Below are 21589 nucleotides of genomic sequence, written 5' to 3'. Positions count from 1 at the left end.
CATATTCCTGACATGGGGTACAGTGCCACCAGCAATCCAAAGCAATGAGGATAAGAAACATACAATGAAATGTATAAAATCAGAAGTCAAGATTTATCTTTCCTCCTTTTAAGTTAATTTTATAATGTATTTTGTTATATTAATAGGATACTGAAACAACATGTTCTCATTTATTGTAAGCGATAAGATTTACTGGAAAAAAAATCAGACCAACAAATCTATTTTAAAATATTAGATATAATTGAATAAGAGGCAAAAAATCACCTCTATGATTTCTTATGAAAAGACAGCAGAATGTGATCTGTTAACAAAAATGGGTCCCATGGAACAATGGGAAAAATAAATCTACACCTACAGATTGTGATATGTCTTTGACATTTTAGGTTTGTTTACACAGCTACTGTCATCTCTTAGGAAATGACTTTATTAATACTCAAGGGTTTGCAGCTTATAACCCAGCAACAAATAATGCTTCTAAATGTAAAAAGGCAGGGGGGGTCTAGTTCAAAGCCTTGGCTTGGTGCCAGCTTAGTAAGGTATAGCTGAACCAGGGAAGAGGGGTAAAACAGGAGTGGTTATAAAAATAAAGCACTGGTCTGAAGCCTCAAAATAAGGACCCCATTCTGTGTGGACCAAACAGTCTCTAACATGAGGTTCTTCTTAAATTAACAAGCACGATTTTAGATTTTTGCAGAGTGAGATGATGCATAGTTACAGACGAAGTCTGATATGTCAGGTAATCCAGTCTGCTCTTTTACATGTTACCCAATAGCCATGTTTCAACACATATGACTACAATGAGATTGTCCAAATTATACTGTGACTTTTCCCTCTCATGAATCAAAATTCTGTCTAATAATTTCTGTCTTCCAGATGTTTTCCCAACATTTCTCATGATCTTTTCTACTATTTTGTCTTCATTATTGATGCTCATACAACTTTTTTGTTGTCTTTTGTGTATATGCCATTTTTAGTGCTTGAACACAATGTTTAATGGTCTCCCTTGTATTTTTTGCTCATGGCTAATGACACGCTATTCCTTGAACCACTCCTCACCTTCTGCCTCCTGCTGGATAATTGGAGATAAATTTTCATATTTTTGTCTGTTTGTACTGATATTGAGCTAAAATATTCAGGTATTAGCTTCCTGAGTTTCTATGATTCTACACATGAACAACTAACACCAAGCTTTGCTATACTATTCTTTTAATTATGTTTCAGAAGAAAGTAAAGTATATTTGTGTTAAGTGTGCAATTTTCAAATACAAGTTTGAATCTACTTGATATAATGTAACTGTTATCAATTTTAACAGTTAAATCAATGAATGCTACACATTCCCAAAGAAATATAATTGAAAAAATGCATAATTATTTTCTTTAAACAAGTAAAGGAACTAGGCATTTCTTTCACTTTACAATTCAAGTTTTATATAACTTTAATTAGCAAACTTCCATGACTAAAAGTAAATATATTAATTTTATACTACAAGAAGCAAAGTGATTATACTTAAGAATAGATATTTCATCACAGTCAGAAGATAAGTTTTTGAGCATTCTCCCCATAAAGAAATGTTACAAGCAGAAATTAATGGATATGATGTGGCTTGATCATTAAACAACATATAAATGAATGGGAATATCACTCCATATTTCATGCCTACTAAAAGCAAACAGCAAATTACTACATATTTTAAATTTTTTAATTGTTAAAAGTATTATTTATTAAAAAACAATATTTTTAAAAAAATAGCCAAGGAAAACTGTTTAGAGTCGTGTTCACTCTCTATTGTTGAAGCCAGAAAGAGAAAAATCATACTTTTCTTCTTCCTTGAGCCACTCTGATTTATTTCATCTATTTCTGAAAGAATAAAATTCTGGCTTTGAAGCCTTTTGCTTGATATCCACAATGTGTCATTCTTTCTTTATTAATAGGAGAATTTGGAGAAAGGCTGAGAATTCTCACTAGAAAAAGGAGAAGAGGAAAAGAGAAGCGAGAAATCTAGGTATTTCTTTCTCATCTCAATCACAAGTTCTTGATAATGATTGTGGATGTTAGATACAGTACTCTAGAGTGATTGAAAACATTTATAGAAAGAGTTAACCCCTCAAGTGATCACATAGAGAATGCTTATTTATTTAAAAAATGTAATAGCATCAAACAGGAAGTGTTATCTATTTGTTTAGTACTTGTTTAGTATTTCTTAAATTCTGATGTGCTATAGTCATACAAGAATGGTAAGGAACTAACATACTAATATCACATACTAATATTCGCTTAATTCTTGCTGTGTTTGAGTTTTGCTTCAATTTTAAATGCTATATTCTTCCAGTATATAAGTTGAAAAAAGATTCCCTCTGGAAATATGCTATTTTTATCGGTAAGAGTAAAGAAGTTAGCTCTTAGACACAGACCATAGGATAGAAATTTTCCCCTAGAAATAGCCTTTGACCACTTCTGGTTCATTTTTGTAAGCCGAAGTAAGTGACATGACCCATCTTGACATTGCAGAGTAGAGGTAAATCTCACCTACAGTAAGCTGATGCAGGACAGACTAATATGCCAAGATATGCAGTACTTGAGATAAAGAAGAAAAAGAAGAGAACTATAATACAATCAGTCATACTTGCCATCACATGTCTCTGCAGGAAGGAAACTATTATGTACTTTTGTTTCTCAAACTACTGAGATCTTCAAATCATGTCTTTTATGCTTCCATGTTACTGGAATTAGAGAACATCTTAATACTGAGACAGCATAAAATCTCAAAGAAAGCTGGACTAATTTCAAGACTACATTTTGTTCTAGTAGGACATGAAACAATTTTATAGACAAGACTTTATAATGGTAACTTTTTTATCCAGAACTGTATTTTGTTAATATATGTGACTATCCACCAGAATAAATGTCTTCATTTTCTGCATTTTGTGCAGACAGCATATTAAAGTAGATGTGGAGTTCATCAGTAGCACTTTTTAAAAGTGCAAAAATGTGGACTAGGAGCCAATATACATATTTTTTCAACATCACCTTCTACATTCTCCTTCTTCCTTCCTAGGAAATACAATAAATAAAATCAATCAATAAAAAGGTTTAGATTTTTGGCTCTTGAATTTGAATGTGTAAGTATAATGTTGTGGATGTCAGGGATGAATTTTTATGTTTTTTTATATAATAATGTAACATGCAACATCCCTATGAGTCCTGCAGGTCTTAACACTGTACTTCTTTAGGGATGTGATAGGAATGTTAGCCTTACTGGACTTAGTATTGTTTTCCACTTCCTTTTCTACCACCTAGCCTAAATTATACTACATAGTAATCTAATGAAAAAGTAATGCCATATTAAGAAAGTCATTTAGGGCTCTGGGAATGTGGCTTCATGGTACAGTGATTGCTTAGAATGCAAGAATCCTGGGTTCAATTCCTCAGTACCACATAAACAGTAAAGGAAGTGGTGCTGTGCCTCAAGTGGTAGAGTGCAAGCCTTAAGCAAAAAAGAAAAGAAAAGAAAAGAAAAATCTCAGGAAGAGTTCCCTGGCCCTGAGTTCAATCCCCAGGACTGGCAAAAAATTCTTTAGCTAATAAATGCCAAATAAAGAACCTATATTTTAATATAAAATTGCTCCTTCCAATAATAACTTAAGAATATTTCTTAATTCATGTACTTTACCTATATTAGAAGGCAGTGTTGAGAAAAAAAACATTTTGTTAGTAAGTCACTGCAATTAATGTCAGGAATGTGCTTAGATATCAACTAAAGATTAATCCTGGAAATTCAAAGATTCCAGGTTTTTGAGTGGTCACTGCTAATCACAATGAGAAGGGTCGTCTCAGTGAGAATTGGAAATCTTTTTGCTCAGTATGGCACTAAAAAGGCACCAGCTAATTAATAGTTGTGATAGAAGTGAAGGAATAAATCCAGATGGAAGAAATAAATGAGAATTGTTAGTTTTTTTAAAAAAGAGATACCCGAGTAAAAACAGCACCATGCACGTGGTATTCAGGTAAGGAGTAGGTTTATTCTTAGTTCCAGCTGGCACCAGGCCATCTTGGTCCTCCACGTGGTGGGGAAAGGCCTGAGAAAGATTGCTGGGAGATCTGGGAAGGAGAAACAGCTGGGAAAGAGAGAGCTGGTAAAGAGAAAAGAGCTAGCAAAGAGAGAAAAGAGCTAGAAAAGAGAGCATCTGGGAAAGAGGTGGGAAAGGGAGAGCTAGGAAAGAGAAGAGAGCTGGGAAAGAGAAGAGAAGGAAAGACCTGAGAAAGAGCTAGAAAAGAGCAGAGAGAGGGCGTCTGGGCCTGGGCTAGGCCTTATCTAGGGTATGGGTGCAGAAAAGTGTGGCCACATCAAATTCAGATTGACCTCAGCGGATGCAGATGTGACCTCTTCCAGGTGTCCTAGTTGCCTAGGTAACACAGGTACTGGGTGGAGACTTTGCTGAGAGGAACCATCCAGGAGCAGACCTCACAATAATAATAACTAAATTATACCAGAAATTCTTCTAGGGAACCATATTTGATTATTGAAGAACTAGTTATAAACCAAGCTTATTCTTCATTATCTTTAGCATTCTATATCACTTAGGCTAGTTCTTAATCTCTGTGTGATAAATTGAATGCCATTCTATGTTATTCTTTCCTATCTGATTTCCATTGCTTTCTAAAAATCTGTCTTTCTATATTTCTCTACTAATAATTATTTATACTAAGTCCACCGCCACAGACATCAGAGGATGCTAAAGTAAGAGTCCAATAGCTTGACTCATTAATGTAACAACATGGAAAAGGAGGACATATTTATTGCTACCTCAAATTTTCTGAAAAGCTGAAATGTCATCATTTGATTCAAATTTCCATTATTTGTCTACAGTGTCATTAAGTGCACATAACTACAAATATGAGCCGGGTGCTGGTGGCTCACACCTGTCATCCTAGCTACTCAAAGAGGTTGAGACCAGAGGATTGTGGTTCAAAGTTAGCATGGTCAAGAAGGTACATGAGACACTTATTTTCAATTAACCATCAGAAATCAGGAAGTGGTGCAGTATCTAAACTGGTAGAGCACTCAATTTGAGCTCAAGAGCTGAGGAAGAGTGCCAGGATCAGAGTTCAAGCCCCACAACAAACAAAAAATGTCAAATATACTTTAAGCTTCCCCAAAAGGAACTATGAAGTGAATAGTAATCTTCCCAAGCAGAAAAAATTTTCCAATATGATTCAGTGAACCTACTTTTGCTGAATTATTTAAGTTATGGCTTCTTTGCTGGATGTATTCTCTTCTTTTAAAAATGGTCAAATATTACCTTTATAATAATCTTCATCTAATATTTCTTGGTTCCAAAGAGAAGTCCATATAGTTGATGTCACTTAGCTTTCTTACTATCTCAGTTCAAAGCCAATCCAGGCAGGAGAATCTGTCAAATTCTTATCTCTAATTAAACACCAAAACATCCGGAAATGGGCTTTTGGCTCAAGCAGTAGTGTACTAGCTGTGGGGGCAGTTGGGCAGGAAAGACAATTGTTCGGGGACAGGGTCCAGGCTCTGAGTTCAAGCCCCAGAAGCAGCACAAACTACAGAAACAAACAAGCAAACAAAAAAACCCCACATATTTCTTTGGAACCATCCTTAAAGCACTGGTTTGAAAAGAGGCTCCTTTTGCTGATCATACTCACTGGATCCTGCTTTTTGATATGGCAAACTCAGGACCAGAAGAAAGGAATGGATATCTGACTTTTACAACAAAGAGAATCGTCTCAGGAGTTAAATATCCATGCATAAGACATTTTAAAACCTCAGTATCCTTGTTTCTTTGCAGTAGAACATTGTACAACAATGTTATTTCCATTTTTTTCTATGCTGGCCTTCAAATGGCATATTGTTTCCTTTTGTAATACTCTCAACTAGAAGTCTACAGAAAGTTTTATGAATAAAGAGCAAACTCGAAAAAGTCAGGGACAGAGTTTCCTTCAAGCCTTGGATTATTTTCTTGTACAGTAAAAGGACAGCACAAATTAACTTGAACTTTGTCATTTCTCTATGTTCAATTTCTCTCCTGGATTCAGTTTCTACTTCCTGTAAAAGTTCCTTCCAATTACTTCAGTAACAATCTACGGTGCTGCTCCAGGCAAAGTGAATATTTTCTGGCTTCATTGAAATAGCACAAAGACATCTTTGGGCATGAGGTAACACGTGTTTCAGAGACAACTTAGTAACGAGAAAATATGGAATTTACATGGCTTATAAAACATTATCCATGTACAAATGGCCATATAAGATTATGTTAAGTGAAATGAGCCCCAAAATAGGGGCATAACTTGTTTTTTTTCTTTCTTACTATTGTTTTTAATGTATCTAATATATATTATGTGGTTTTTTTTTCTCTTCCATTTTCTTCCTCCATGGTATAACCCATTTCCACTGTTTGATATCAGTGACCTTGCACATACATTTTTCTAATGTGGGGAGGGGAAGGGAAATAAAATGGTGAAACAAGGATACAGTATGACCTGTTGTAACAATGAGACGAACAAAACACTATGTTCAAAACGAACTTTACAACTTGGGGATAGGAGGGGAGAGTTGGGGTTGTGGGGAGAAAAGGCATGGCAGGGGAAAGACAAAATAGGAGGTAACAATGCTCGTTAGATAATGTAGTCATTAACTTACTTATGTAACTCTAACCCTTCTGTCCACCATTTTCACAATAAAAAACATGAAAAAGTAAAACAATATCCTGGAGTACATTAAGTTCAAATTTCCTAAGTGCTCTGTAAATTCAGACCTATTTTAAGTGGGAAGAAGGTACTCAGAAACATTTTTTGTCAGTGTTTGTGTTGTGCATTATTATCCAAGTGTACATAAGTTAACAGAAGGAGAAACAATAGGAATAGGAGAAAGAGAAGTTCTGTATTTAAGTATAATGGTTCAATACTCTATACAAGACTCTGCAAAAAAGACAACTTTCAAATAATAAAGCCAAGGCCAGTATGTAGATCTATGGGAGTGACATAGAGAAAGCATTACTACTAAGTGGAACATGAAGGATGAGAACAGTCTCTTTCTTCTACTACCTCTAAATCATGATAGCTAATCATTCAAATTTGTAAAAAGTAGAATGGAAGAATAATTCTGGTTCCAAGCAATTCAGATATAAGACCATGGACTTAACTGGAAAAAAGGCCATGTCGAGAGTAGGAATTATACTAGCAATGAACTAGTGGCTAAGATTACATTTCTTTTACTTTTTCTTTTCTTTCTTTTTTTTGATGGTAGTGGGGCCTGAACTCCGGGCCTGGGCACTGTCCCTCTATTCTTCAGCTCAAAACTTTTTCTCTACCTTTGAACCCCACACCACTTCCAGTTTTCTGGTGGTTAATTAGAGATAAATGCCTCAGAAACTTTCCTACTCATGCTGGATTTGAACTGCAATCCTCAGATCTCAGCCTCCTAATTAGCTAGGATTACAGGTGTGAAACACTTGAACCCTGCTTATGATCACATTTCTAACAGTGTATACTCAGCATATGTAATGTGTATGTTCATCTATCTTTATATGAACTCGAGTTAAAACTCTGGAAAACAGATTTTACACTCACTAAAATGGTTGCAGTTCAAAAGTTGATACCCCTGGAGAAATAAAACTTAAGAATGTAAAGCAGTCTGGGAAGTTCAGATTGTATCGAGCTTGGGCAAAATACTATAATTAACCAGGCAAAAGATGCATTAGAATAATGTCTCAAGTGATGGAATACTAGTTATGGGCAAGATTGCTGAAGAAGGGCTTCAGGTTTTTGCATACATATATACATACAAATACACACATACACACAGATGCACTTATATGTTCAAACACACATATGGAACAACTCTCAGATTCTGTAGAAAAGTTAGAAAATATGTCTTGAGTAAAAATAAAATCAAGTGATAATTTTTAATAGTAGAAAGTCCTCAAGTGAAATTTCCCCAAAAAGCTTGAGAATATTACATAGGTGGGAACAGAGATAGTAAGAAATTCAAGTCATCATTAATAAAGGGATTGGATCCAGAGAGGAATGAATCAGAGACCCGTTCAGTGCACCTGAAAATGTTCATATCCTGTGTCAAATGTTAGAACATCTTTGAAAATAGTACATAAACAGCCTGAGCCATCACTCTAGTGAAAAATATTATTGGAGAAGTTCAGAATTGCTAGTCTGTATCTAGATTAAATAAATCAAAAAACTATGGTAGGACAATGTGATACAAGCCAGGAATTCTAGCACTCAGACTAACTCAGCTGATTAGAGAGTGGAATGACATAGTGATACTTTCAGTGCAATAGGTAGTATAATTTTGTGTCAATAAAACAAACCCAGAAAGGAATAAAAAATAAGCCAGAAAGGAATACACATTTGGAAGTTTGGGCTAATTTTTTCAATATGTTTTGAGAAGTCAAGTTTCCTATTGAAATGCAACTCATATATAATCCTCAGTTGTGTTTAAATGTCGTCTTCATTACAGAACATTACTAGATGCAAAAGAGCTCATGATTCCCAACCAAGAATTTGAAAAAGCAACCATCATTCTGTTAGATTCTAAAGAAATGATGAAGAATTTCAAAAGCTTAAGCCTAGAGAAATAGGAAAGTTCATTTAAAGTAGGACTTTGTAGACCTGGCTAAATAAGAATTTAGATTTAAAGTAAATATTTTTGTTTGTAATTTAATATTCTATACTTTACTATCAAATTCTTTTTAAGTAGAAGATTTAATTTACAAATTCACAAATGATTCTGGCATTCTATTTGCCTAAAATATTCTTTCATGTAAGGTATAATTAGAACTTAGTTAACAGTTAATTTCAACAGTTCATAAGTAACATGATAATGTGAATAATCTAGATAAAGTTGACAACAAATTGATGCTATTAATTTATAAATTTACCAAAAGAGCAACTTTTTGAGACTTTGGTGTAACATGGTATGAAGAGAGTAATTGTGTGACATCTTAACTTCTAGGTCTGGGCACTGTCCCTGAGCCTGTTTTTGCTCTAGGCTACTGCTCTACCACTTGAACCTCAGTGCCACTTGTGTCAGGTTTTACGTGAGCAGTTTATTGGAGGTAAGAATCTAAGGAACCGTCCTTCCTGGGTGGGATTTGAACCAGAGTCTTCAGATCTTAATATTCAGACATTCAGATCTCCTGAATATCTATGGTAGATAAAATATATAACTATAAATAATATTTGCAAGTGTTCTGATATCAAGGATAACACTGGGTGGAAAATGATGCAGCAAAGTTTAGTGTAGTGTTCTTTCCACAATACGAAGGGCATCACATTAGCAGAAGTGTAGTATTTTTTCACAATAGTTATATGCTTGTCATGTTGTGAATTTAAGGAATCTTAAGGTGCACATTACAAGTTGGAAATTTTGGGGCTAGGATGACTTTATGGCATAAAAACTTGGGATTGATGATTATAGAAATGATGGCTTACTTTGATGAACAAATGTTTACTCTTGAGGAATTAATATAGACACTTCATAGTTTTACCTTCTACCCGACTGTGGCTATTTTTTCTGTTGAATTTAAATATGTAACGCCCCATTGAAAACAGTACTTATTGCAGAATTAAATAAAATGCAAACAGGTACTGTTTTGAATGTCTCTAGTGTTGCATGTTCAGAATTTGAAAATGAGTAATTAGTTGTCATAGGAATGTTGAAGAACATATATACTCTGTCCTCTTAACAATTATTCCGTTTTAAAAGTTAGGAGTTCCAACAGAATTGAACTATTTTTGTTTTAGTATGAGACAATACTAAAACAATGTTTTTTTCAAAATAATGACAATTATATTCTGAAAATATTGAATAGTTTGATGATATTCAAGTTGATGACCCTCTGATGAAGGGGTAATTAATTCAAATTAGCAGCCAAAAATCTTCATTTCTTAAAAAGTTAATACACATAGAATAATATTTACTATACCAATACAGTAATATTATATTTTATACAGCTCATTTTTATTTTAATTATATCATCAAGGTGATATATAGAAGGGGTTGTAGTAATTATAAGGTACTGAATACATAACATGTGTAACTTTTTACCCCCTCCCCCATTTTTCTCACAGTTTTCCTTCAGCCCAATTGACCCCTCATAAATTGTAATGTAAATTTCCAACATGTTGTTTTGTGAGTATTGCTATTGCATTGGTTTGCCGTTTGTTCTTTGTCTTGCCATTTCGTTGTTCCTCTTCCCTTGCCAAATTAATATGAATGTATATACAATACACGGGATATTGAAATCAAATATAACAAGGATAAACCAAAGGGAAAACACAAAAGAAAAAAGAAATCACATAGTACATTAAAAACAACAACCACCAACAGAAAACTCTGTTCCCATATCCAGGAGTCCATTTTGCTCATCATCATCTTATATGGTCATACATACATAGTTATTGAGCAATTCTGCTCAACTGCTAGGAATATCCTAGACATTTCCTACTTATTACAAATGAGGAAACCACGGAATCTCTTTCTTTATGTCTTTTTTTTAAATTTTATTTGAGAACATACTGTACAGAGGGGGTACAATTTCATGGGCAGGATAATGCATACATTTCTTACCAAGGATTGCAGCCTCCTCCTTTGTTTACCCTTCACCTCCCTTCCCAGCCTCCCCCCTCCCCCCCACCCAATCATCCCCCCTCCCCCCCACACACCGACATTGTAAAGCTGGTTTTGACATGACATTCTGTACTTCTCATTGTTGCAACAGGTTTTAGTGGGATTTTTCCTAGACTTTCCAGCCCCGTATGAATTTGAAGTATAGAATTCCACCGTGCATACATAAACCCATTTTGTCAATTCGTTCATCTACTGAGTGGCATATTGGTTTAAAATATGACTCCATGTAAGTATCACTTAGGGTCATTCAAAAATGAGAGATGCCACTTCCCCAGACATTCTAAAAGCATGATTTCTATGTAAGATAGGATTTTATGGTGGTACGAGTTTTGAGAAATCTGGATGAGTTTCATGTATATCTTGCACTGAATTAGGCAGGAAGCTATCCAATATCATGGAGGATAAAAATGGTAGTGTCAAAAATATTTCCCTTGAGAAAGATATAGGAGGCTGCCAGAAGTATAAAGTAGTTCAGATAATTTTGAAGAATTTATAAATGCAAGCTTAAGTTTGTCTCTTTAACTAATAATTATGTAAGTGGAAGGGCAAAAGAAGGGGACGAGAAGAAAATAACTGGCAGCAGATCACTGTCCCAAGATAGAGTAAATAAGACATAATCTATAACTTTCAAGTTAAAGAGAGACCAGTAGAATACATCCCATTTAATTTAGGTACATGCAAAATAATTATTTGGCTTTTTCCTACTTTAATGCTCCAAAACAATTGAAAACTTATGAGAAAAGTTATGTGATTGCCATTGCTTCAACCCGAATACTAACTGTGATGAGCCTTTTTTTTTCTCACTTTGCAGTTGGAAAATATCCCTAGTTGATGATGTGGCTGATTAGAGTCAGAGTTATAGGCTTGTTCTTGTACATTTATCCCAGAAGAGGTTAAAGTAGTTCCCCCACCCCAAGATATCCAAGTACATTGTCTGAATCTGTACTTTGAACACACCCTCACACCTGAGCACATTATTTGAAAATATACTTCAGCATGTCATGGCACATTCTACATTGTGCCCTTGTCTTCTTTGCACAATCCTTTTGAGTTCATAGGTGCTCTATTTCCATTTCATCTGTAAAAACTGCTAAGAAAATTGTTCAACTACCACTTCTTCTTTGACATGCCCAGTATATGTATGAAGGTATATTGTCCATGTTAAGCAATAGGGTAGTGCTCACACTCTGAAGAGAAAAGTTCCATAATATGACCCTGTGTCCACATTAGAGTGTGTAGAATTTAAAGCATTTTAAGACAAACCGTGATATTAGAATTGAAAGTCTCCTTATGGACATTTTCTGGGAGCTCATTAGTTTTCCCAAGAGAAATATAAATATGCACAAAATCTGGATTAATATTTTTAATGTTACCACTGTGCATGCATCCATATTAAAGATTTGCACAAATAAAGAAACAAAAAAACTAAACCATAACAGGTAGATTGACTATGTGCTTATAACAAATTATGGAATAGATTTTGGAAGTATTGCAAATTTCTTACCACTATGAATGAACTTCCTCTCTCCACACCACTACACACAAATATTTAAGAGTGTGAACAGAATTATTTCAAGTAACATACTGTAAATGTTACTGCAATATCATGTGTATATCTAAAATTCCCTTGAAAGTAATAGATTCTACATTCTATTGAAATATTAGTTATTTTATTCTAGGAAACATTTGGAACAATAGACTGTATATCTTTGAAATGAAAAAGATCAAAAAATAGTAGCATAAAAATTTTAGAGGAAGTCTGTCTTCAGAAATATATATATATATATATATTATATGAAGAAAGACATACATTTTAGAGATTATTTGTCATCAGAAATATATACATATATCTGAATTTATGTGTAGAATGATGTACATTATAGTGAAACAAAAATCTTAAAACATAATTAAAATTAAAAAAATACATCAAACCAAGTGCCAGTGACTCATGCCTATAATTTGAGCTATTCTGGTTAATGAGATCTTAGAATTGTGTTCGAAACTAGCTCAGAGAGGAAAATACTTTTTAGGGGGCTGGGAAGGTGGCTTAGTGGTAGAGCGCTTGCCTTGCATGCATGAGGCCCTGGGTTCGATTCCTCAGCACCACATAAGCAAAAAGAAAAAAGCTGGAAGTGGCGCTGTGGATCAAGTGGTAGAGCTCTAGCCTTGAGCTGAAGAGCTGAGGGACAGCGCCCAGGCCAGAGTTCAGGCCCCATGACTGGACCCTCCCCCCCCCCAGCAAAAAAGTATTTGTTAGATTCTTATCTCCATTTAACCACTAAAAACAGGAGTTACCTCTGTGCCTCAAGTTTTAGAATGCTGGCTTTTAGCATAAAAAATCTTAGGGATAATGCCCAGGGCTTGCAAACAACAACAATATATATCACATTAATTTCAAAAAAGCACCTTTTAACTGCTGTGAACATTTCTTAGAAACAAGAATACAAGCCTCTGGAAAATGTTAAGTAAAAACTATAGAATATTTACATTTATGTTAAAGACATGACTATTTAGTTTAAGATATTTAGGTAATGATTAGGAATTAAGAATAATGATAGTATATTAGGACTGGTCTTTTATTCTATTTTACTATAGCAATAAAATGATATTTGTAATGATTGTATAAAAATAATCTTGTTTGGTATTTGAGCTATAATACGTAATAAACATTTTAAGTTGATTTCCATAGGAAAAATCATTATCTTAATTGTATCAATTCTTTTGATTTTTTTCTTTTCTTTTCTTTTTTTCCTTTTTTTCCTTTTCCTCACTTTTTTATAAATTTTATTTTTTATTGTGAACATACTGCACAGAGGAGTTACAATTACATGGACAAGAAAATGAGTACATTTCTTATCAAGCATTGCAGCTTCCTCCTTTTTTTACCCTTCACATACCTTCCCAGGGGATCAATTATTTTGTAATGTCAAAACAATTTAAAAAATTAGTCCAAGGCTGGTTTGCTCTAAGACTATATTTGTTTTCTTGTTCTAGTTTTTATATGTTGGTAGAAATTAAAATTCCAAAAATTCAATGGATATTGGTATTCTGGAGCATCTTCATAGGTACTAATATTGGAATTGTTTTATTTCATTTGTTATTTTCACAAATATATTAAGATGATTATGCATTTTGTTTCTTTTCGCTGCTATTGGCTCTTACCTTAAGAATATTTTATTTTCCTAGCGAAGTAGAGAATACAATTGGATTGAGGAAGTAACATATGACTTTCACAGAATGCAGATGCATAGATTTGGGTCATCTGTGATTTGCTAAAAGTTTCTTCCAGAAAAGGTTATCAATTAGTTATAAGTGATGCATAATTCTTAGATATTACAGTTATCACATACACTTTTTGATTGAGTTATCTCTGTATAAACTCAAAAAAACAACGGACCAAAAAAACTCAAAGTACACAGAAATCACATCTTTGTTTTAAACGCTGTAGTTTACAAGGAATTTTTAGCCAACACTGAACACATCTTTTTAGGTATTCTGCAATTTGTGTGAAGTGTTTTTAACAATAGTTTACTTTTTTGCTGACATGAAATTCACATCAATATATAATCTCCTTTTATTGTATACATTTTAGTGCTTTGGAATTAAATTGTACAATAATAGGTTTTCCAAGCCTAATTTTCACAAACTTGCATTTCCTCAAATAGAAATGCTGCAAATTTTAGAACAGACATTAAAAAAGATATAAAATTCACTTATAGGAGTTTGTCCAGCATACATCCTCTATAGTGTGTCTTTTCACATTTGTTTTGGGGATTATTTCCAGGGTCTCACACATATTATTCAAGTGCACTGTCAATGAACTACATTCCCTGTCCAAACAAGTTTTTTACTTCTCTTTAATACATACATAGAAGTTTAATGGCTGGATCATATAAAATTCTCTCTGACCTTTTGAAGACTTGCAATCTTGCTTGCTAAAATGATCGCAGTATTATACAAATCATTCTCCTATGTAGAGTTTATCATTTTCTCCACAAATGCATTACTATATTTTCTGTCATCTTTTTATATTAGGGTCAAACTAGTGAGTTTTCTTTGTCTATTTTCTTAGAAACTAAAGAAGAACTTATTTCATATGCTCCTCCTATTGACTATTAATTTATATATGTTCTTCAAAGAAATATCCTATTCAGGTAAAAATTTATATAGAATTAGAAGATATAAAAATACTTAAGATTCAGAAATATTGTAACATTAACATTGTAGCATTAACAAATATGTTCCCTCTATCTGTTGGATATGTTTTCACTTCGGTTATAGTATCCTTTGAATTATGAAAAGCTATCACTTGATATAATCCAGTTTATTCTTGCTTTTCTTTAGCCACTAATGCTTTCCATGTCAACTTTTTAGAAACCCTTAGTGATGCAATGTCATGAAATTTTACATTTATGTTTTATAGGTTTTCACATGTCACATTTAGTTTGATAATCATTTTTATTTTAAATTTTTGTATAAGGATGGAGGTAGGACGGGTGTCTGAGGCTCATATCTGTAACCCTAGTTACTGAGGAGTCTGAGAATTGAGGATCACGGTTTAAAGCCATCCCAGGCAGAAACGTCCATGAGAATCTTATATCCAATAAACCTCTAGAAAACCAGATCTGGTGCTGTGACTCAAGCGGTAGGGCACTCACATTGAGCGGAAGAGCACACAGACAGCGCCTAAGCCCAGAGTTCAAGCCCCATGAATGACAAAAATACAAAACAAAACAAAAAAGGATTGAGGTAGTATTCTAAGATCATTCTTTAAATCTCAAGAGACAATAGTGTCAATACACCCATTTAAGATTTTATTTTTATTTCATAAAGTCATAGGATAGTTTTCAAAATCTATTGTTCATAAAACTAAGAATAGATTTTTGACAAATCTGTTACATTCTTCTATGTATCTGCTCTTATAGTAGAACTATTTTATCTTCACTACTAAACATGGTAATAAGATTCAAAGCTAGTATGAAGGCTGAAGCTACACCATTTTACAAGATTGTTCTGACTGACCTGTATTCCTTGAATTTACATACGAATTTATTGAGCAGGTGGACCAATATTCTACAGAGATATCTAGATGTTTGATAGTCACTCATATTTTGTACCTTGGAAAAACACAAGACCCCAGATAGTATACATAGAGAAATGCCTTTAGAGAATACTGGAAACAAATAAAATTAATTTAGGAATGAGTTAAGATTTAGATAATGCTGTAGCATACTAAATCTGAATGATAACAACTTGAGCTTTACAACAGAGGAGAGTGAGAGGGGAAAGAATGATGGACCACATAGGAGCTATATGTCATTGCTATTGTGTTTCAAAAAACAGAAAGACTTCAGAGAAGAGAAGGAGAAAAGTAAAGTGTCCTGAGTCAAGTTTCTTTTTAATCCATCTAATAGTTTGGACCAAAAGTCAGTAAAAATGGGAAAAAATAAAATAGGAAATAAAGCATTGTATATACCTGTTACAATGTAAGGAAATTTAATAGGAATATGATAATTAATTCCCAAAGAAATAGAAGAAAGAATAGCTAAACTATAAAGGGAGAAAGAATGAAGAGAGAAGCAAAGTAAAACCTTTATCAATAACAAACACAAGAGTTTGGAAGTGGAAAGGCAGTGGGAATATTCTAAATAACAATAAAAATTGCTAGCGTGGATAGAATATGTATCACATTTTATCATATATAATTTTGAAAAAACATACTAGGAATGAAAGTTTCAAAGTCATGATTTAAAACACTATTTGGATTATAACAAGGCAGTATTGCCCAGTGGTAAAACATTGGCCTAGCATGTGTGAAGCAATGGTGTGATCTCCCAAACTTTACAAAGTACACACAAAGCACACAAACACACAAACCACTTAAACACACACATACACACCACATAAACACATTTGGAATATTGATATTATCATACTAAATGGAGGAAATTATCACAAATAGTAAAAGTATGATAATATATGAAATCTTAATATTGCTCGTACAATTTAAAAGTTTAGTAGAAATAAAACAATCACAATATACTTGGATTTTAATAGATTAAGTAAATTGAAAATTATTAGAAGACATGAGAATCTTGGCAAATAAGTTTAAATAATAAACATTTTTAAACATGTGTCCTTTTATTTTGACAAAAGATTGATGTTACTGGTATTTTAACTCAAGATTTAGAATATGATAGCGAGGTGCCCTATATAACACTAGCGATGGCTATATCTCTAATCATTTCATTCTGAATAGTTTTATAATAAGGTCACAGAGTTTCTCAGTATCTCTCGAATTACAAACCCTATTTGCACTTCCCACCATAGCTAGAAAATGGATGCCACAAATCACAATGCGGAGATCAAACTTTTTTTTTTAATTCAAGTAAAAATATTTCCAAAGAGTGACCAAGACTTTCTTAATAAAGTATGTGCTTCTTGAAAATACAGTAAGTATTTGTTACCTGGACAAATATGTTTATAACTATAAGAAAATAAATTTATTTAAAATCAATAGCCATATAAAAATTAAGAAAATAATTTTTAAATAGTCATATGTTAAATATTAAGTTAACTAATCGTACAACTCTGAAAAAAATGAATTGCCCTAAAGAAACAAAAGAAATAATTTAAGCCCAAAATTTGAAATTTAGAAAATAAAATGAAGTGTACTCTTTAGTTGACTTAATTAAGTATAAACCCTCTGTATATTGATTTTATAATAAAAATGCATTAACAAAGAAAGCAAAATTACCCATGTATCAATAGCAACTACAAAAGCATCAGTAGTTCTTCTTTTGAGTGTACAAAAAAAATCGATGGAAGAGATAACAATGTTCCTTCCCTATGAAATGTACTCATTACTTTACCTTATTTATGTAACTGTAACCCCTGTGTACACTACCATTAAAATAAAATTAAATTGAAATTTAAAATAAACCAAATGATATACCAATTAAGAATTCTTAGAATCCATTGGTTAAAAACTTCGTAAAAAACTGCCCTAAATACCCAAGGAATATACTTTGATGATACTATTTAAATATTTCAACTTCAGCAAAAAAGCAAAAAGTTTAAAAACTGTTACAAAGTAAAGTAATAAATCAGAATATATTACTATTAATGATAATCATAAGATGAATTTATAGTGGTAGTCAAATATGTAAGAAATGATGAAATTTGCCATTAATTTGCACTTAATAAGTGAGAAAGAATTTTTTTAGGTCTTTTTAAATTATCATAAGATTAATGAAGAAACTGTTCTGTCACATCATACGATAATCAGATGAAGCTGATATTAGAGCAAAGAACAGATTGTACTAAGTTTTTGAATGTTCATGTATATACTTATTTTGGTTGTGGGAAATTGTGGGTATTTCAACTTGGGGTATATTTTTCCTGCTAGGCCGGCGTCGTATCAGTGGTTAATTTTAGGATAGGTGTTTCCTTTCCACAAGAACATGCACCTGATCTGTCCTTTTAGCTTTCTCATCATCAGTGGCATCCGAGATGAACACCAACTTGTCCAGCCTGCTACCTTGACTGGCCTGGATCCACAGTCCTTCCAATCGTAGTAACTAGATAGTGAAGGATGGTGGAAATGATCCAATGCAGCCAGCTATAGATTGAGAAGGAATTCCACTAAACTTTTGGCCTGGGTTCTGTTCTCAAGCCTCCTAAGTAGTTAAGAGTACAGATAGGAGCCCCTGGTGCCAAGCAGTAACAGTATTTTTAAAGCAATTAGACATATATATGACTTAGGCTTGTGATTACCTCAGGAAATGAATAAAAGAGCAGTGAAGCAAAGAGGACAGCCAGAATTTTAACTAGGTACTCAGAGGCTGAATAAGCTTAACTAGCTAATAGGGAGTCTGAAATCTCATGACCATTTCAAAGCCAGTCCAATCATGAAAATACAAGCGATTATCTAAAAAAAACAAAAACAAAAACAAAAACAAAACAAAAACAAAAACAAAAAAACCCCACAGAAGTGGCTGAAGTTGTAGACCACTATCCTTGGGCACAGAAGCTGAGGAATAGTTCCCAGGCACTATCAAGCCTCAAGAATTATGAGTGCATGCATGAGCACATGCACCGCACACACACACACACAAATGAGTATTTCAATGTGAAGTTCTTTATTTTTTTACCTTGCTGTACTTTATTTCCCTGTATTAGCTCACAAATTAACAAAATCAGCTAAGGACCTATTTACATAAAATTCATCATGTTTCTCTAAAATCTACACTCTTTTTGGATGCCTGCATTTATTTGACCCAAAAGTAAATTATTAAGGAAGTCAATTCATCACTCTCAAGTCTATAGTATTAGAGGATTGCTTAGGATCTTCCTAGCAATATGATTTTGTGAAATCCTACATAAAGCAATATATTTCTTTCACTAGAAGGGAAGCCTCTGTCACACCATTAATAATAGGTTTTTCTCCTCCTGGCATGCATCTGTAGTTATATTATCTTCATATATTTCATGATCTGTGTATGACAAAGTCTACCGTGAAAGTACAAACACCCTTCTCAGCGCTTAGCATTTGTATACCATTCATAGATATGAAGGTGTTTAATTGTTACTGAAATTGCTTTAAAATAAATAATGTTCACCCTGACAATCTTGAGAAAGAAAAATTGGTTTCTCAGCACTTTAGGTAAGAACATCAGGGAAAGAAACAAGGAAAAGTGAGGAACAACTCAACACATACATTCAAATGAAACAAAACAAGACAAGAAAACACAATTAATTCAGTACTCAAGAACCTGCAGGAAATGCAAAGATTTTTTTAAAAATCAGCTATGACAAGCTTATGAAAATCCTGACTACATGGGAGTGCACTGATGTGAGTACAGTGGCTAACGCCCAGACTAGACAGAAAAAAACTTTACCTAATACCATGCACTTGTTAATCTAAATTCCAGGAAGAATAACATAAAGTGGACTGAGGCTAAGATCTTACACATGTAGGAAGCCAGTGTCTATCTGCAAAATTGTCAGGATAATTTAGGGCTGGACACATGACAAAGTGGAAAGAACACCCATTTAGGGGGCACAAGACACTGAATTCAAACTGTAATATTAGGGGTATTAAAGAAAAAAGGTATGATTTTAAATAATTGGAATAATTGTAACACTTGAGTATTTTAGTGGAGAAAAATCCATTAGAGATATAGAATGAACCCACGTTCCAATGCTACTTTAGTGATAATGTTTAGTGGTACTTCAGACAAAACAGATTTACCTTGCAAATGAGCATGGATGTGCATTTGGGTGATGGAAATACTCTACTTACACAGATGTAAATTAGATAGATTTTTTGGGGTAGATTGTAGTTATTGAACTAAGAGCCTGGGTGATGTCCCTGAGCTTTTTCTCTCAAGGCTACCACTCTATTACTTTGAGCCACAGTTCCTATTCTTATTTTCTGTTGGTTGTTTGGAGATAAGAGGCTCATGGACTTTCCTGCCGAGGATGGCTTTAAACCATGTTCATCAGATCTCAGCCTCCTGAGTAACCAGGATTCAAGGCATGAACCATCGATGTTTTTAATAATTTAGTAAATTGTATAGTTACAGAAGTTATAAATTATCATTGTAACCTGTGTAATATATGTATGTATGTATATATCAATACATAGGGGTAGAAATAGTTTAACATATTTTTGTATCTACAGTACATATATGAAATCATCCTTCATTATAAAATAAAATGGAAACAAAAGTTAATGAAGAGCAAAACAAAGGGAATTTTTACAAGTTTCTTTTTGTTGAATGAAATATGTATCAGTTTGGAAAAAAACCATCTCTACTTTAACAAAATGGGTAATTGCTATTAATTCCAATCCATCTATTTGCCCATATTGTGCATCCTCACACATGAGTGTCAAAATCAAACCACAATTTTTTGTCTGTATTTAACTCACCTGTTATAATTTAGGGGATAGATGAAGTAATCAAATAAAGATTAAAATAATAGTGAGTGAGTCTGTGAGTTAGAGCTGAAAAAGTTTTAAATATAATAATAGCTAATTAAAATGTATATTTCATACTTTTACTCTGTTGTCATGTCTCTCATTCCCACATTAGGAAAGCACATAGAAGGTTCTCACTAAATTTATGTAAGTATTAAAAATATATTTTAAGAATATGGGCATAGTGTGGTTTTAGCTTATTGAGACATGTATGGTAGAGTGTGTATTTGAGGACTTGCAATATCTTGTGATGGAGATGAAAGGAAGAATGTGCTTATTCTAGAAAACTGGCTAGAGGATTGCTCCCAAAAAGAGAGTGATGAATTCTTCCAAAAGGTTACAGTAAAATCACTTTCACAACCTTGTTCATTATTGCACTATTCACCACAGCCAAGTTATGGAAACAGCCAAGATGCCTTTTGACAGAGGGATGGTTGTAGAAAGTATGTCATATATACAAAATTGGATTACATCTATCCATTATGAGGACTGTTACATTATTTGCAAAGAAAGGGATAGATATAAAAATATGTTAAGTAAATGAAGTCAGAGCCATACACACAAAGGACCCATGTTCTGTCGCATATTTGGAAGCCAGAATTTTATGCAAGTTAAACAACAGTATTAACCAAAGTTTTCATTTTTCAGAGCAGTATTTAAAAGGTGTCATTTCTTATAAAATTGAACTTTTAATCCAACAAAATGAATACCAGGAAACTATCACTTGGAAGATGTGAGGGGAAGTCAAAGGGAAGAAATAAAGAGAGTTATGGAGTAAGAGTGAAGACATTATATTCAATGCAAATAATATGAAACTAGAAAAAATTAAAGTGGGGTGAGGTTTGGAAGGGTAGGGAAAAGTTATATAAAGATCCATTATACTTAAAAAACTCATTTATTGAAAGGAAATTCCCATGTACACCTAGTTAAGATAATA

At 33.3% G+C, this 21589-nt stretch overlaps 1 long non-coding RNA gene across 1 annotated transcript in view; it reads right to left on the bottom strand.

Moving 5' to 3' along the window:
• Nucleotides 1-2951: 2951 nt before the first annotated feature.
• LOC138813024 (uncharacterized) overlaps nucleotides 2952-21589 on the bottom strand; it is a 62060-nt gene continuing 43422 nt past the window's right edge. The window contains exon 3 of the long non-coding RNA XR_011367683.1: nucleotides 2952-3052. This is a non-coding gene — a long non-coding RNA (uncharacterized lncRNA). The remainder of the gene's footprint in view (nucleotides 3053-21589) is intronic.

This window comes from Dipodomys merriami, unplaced genomic scaffold, assembly GCF_024711535.1.
Source record: "Dipodomys merriami isolate MVZ:Mamm:240054 unplaced genomic scaffold, mDipMer1.0.p SCAF_575, whole genome shotgun sequence".
Classification (NCBI taxonomy): Eukaryota; Metazoa; Chordata; class Mammalia; order Rodentia; family Heteromyidae; genus Dipodomys; species Dipodomys merriami.
Note: the sequence above shows the minus strand (reverse complement) of the source record. Positions and strands in the feature narration are given on the sequence as shown.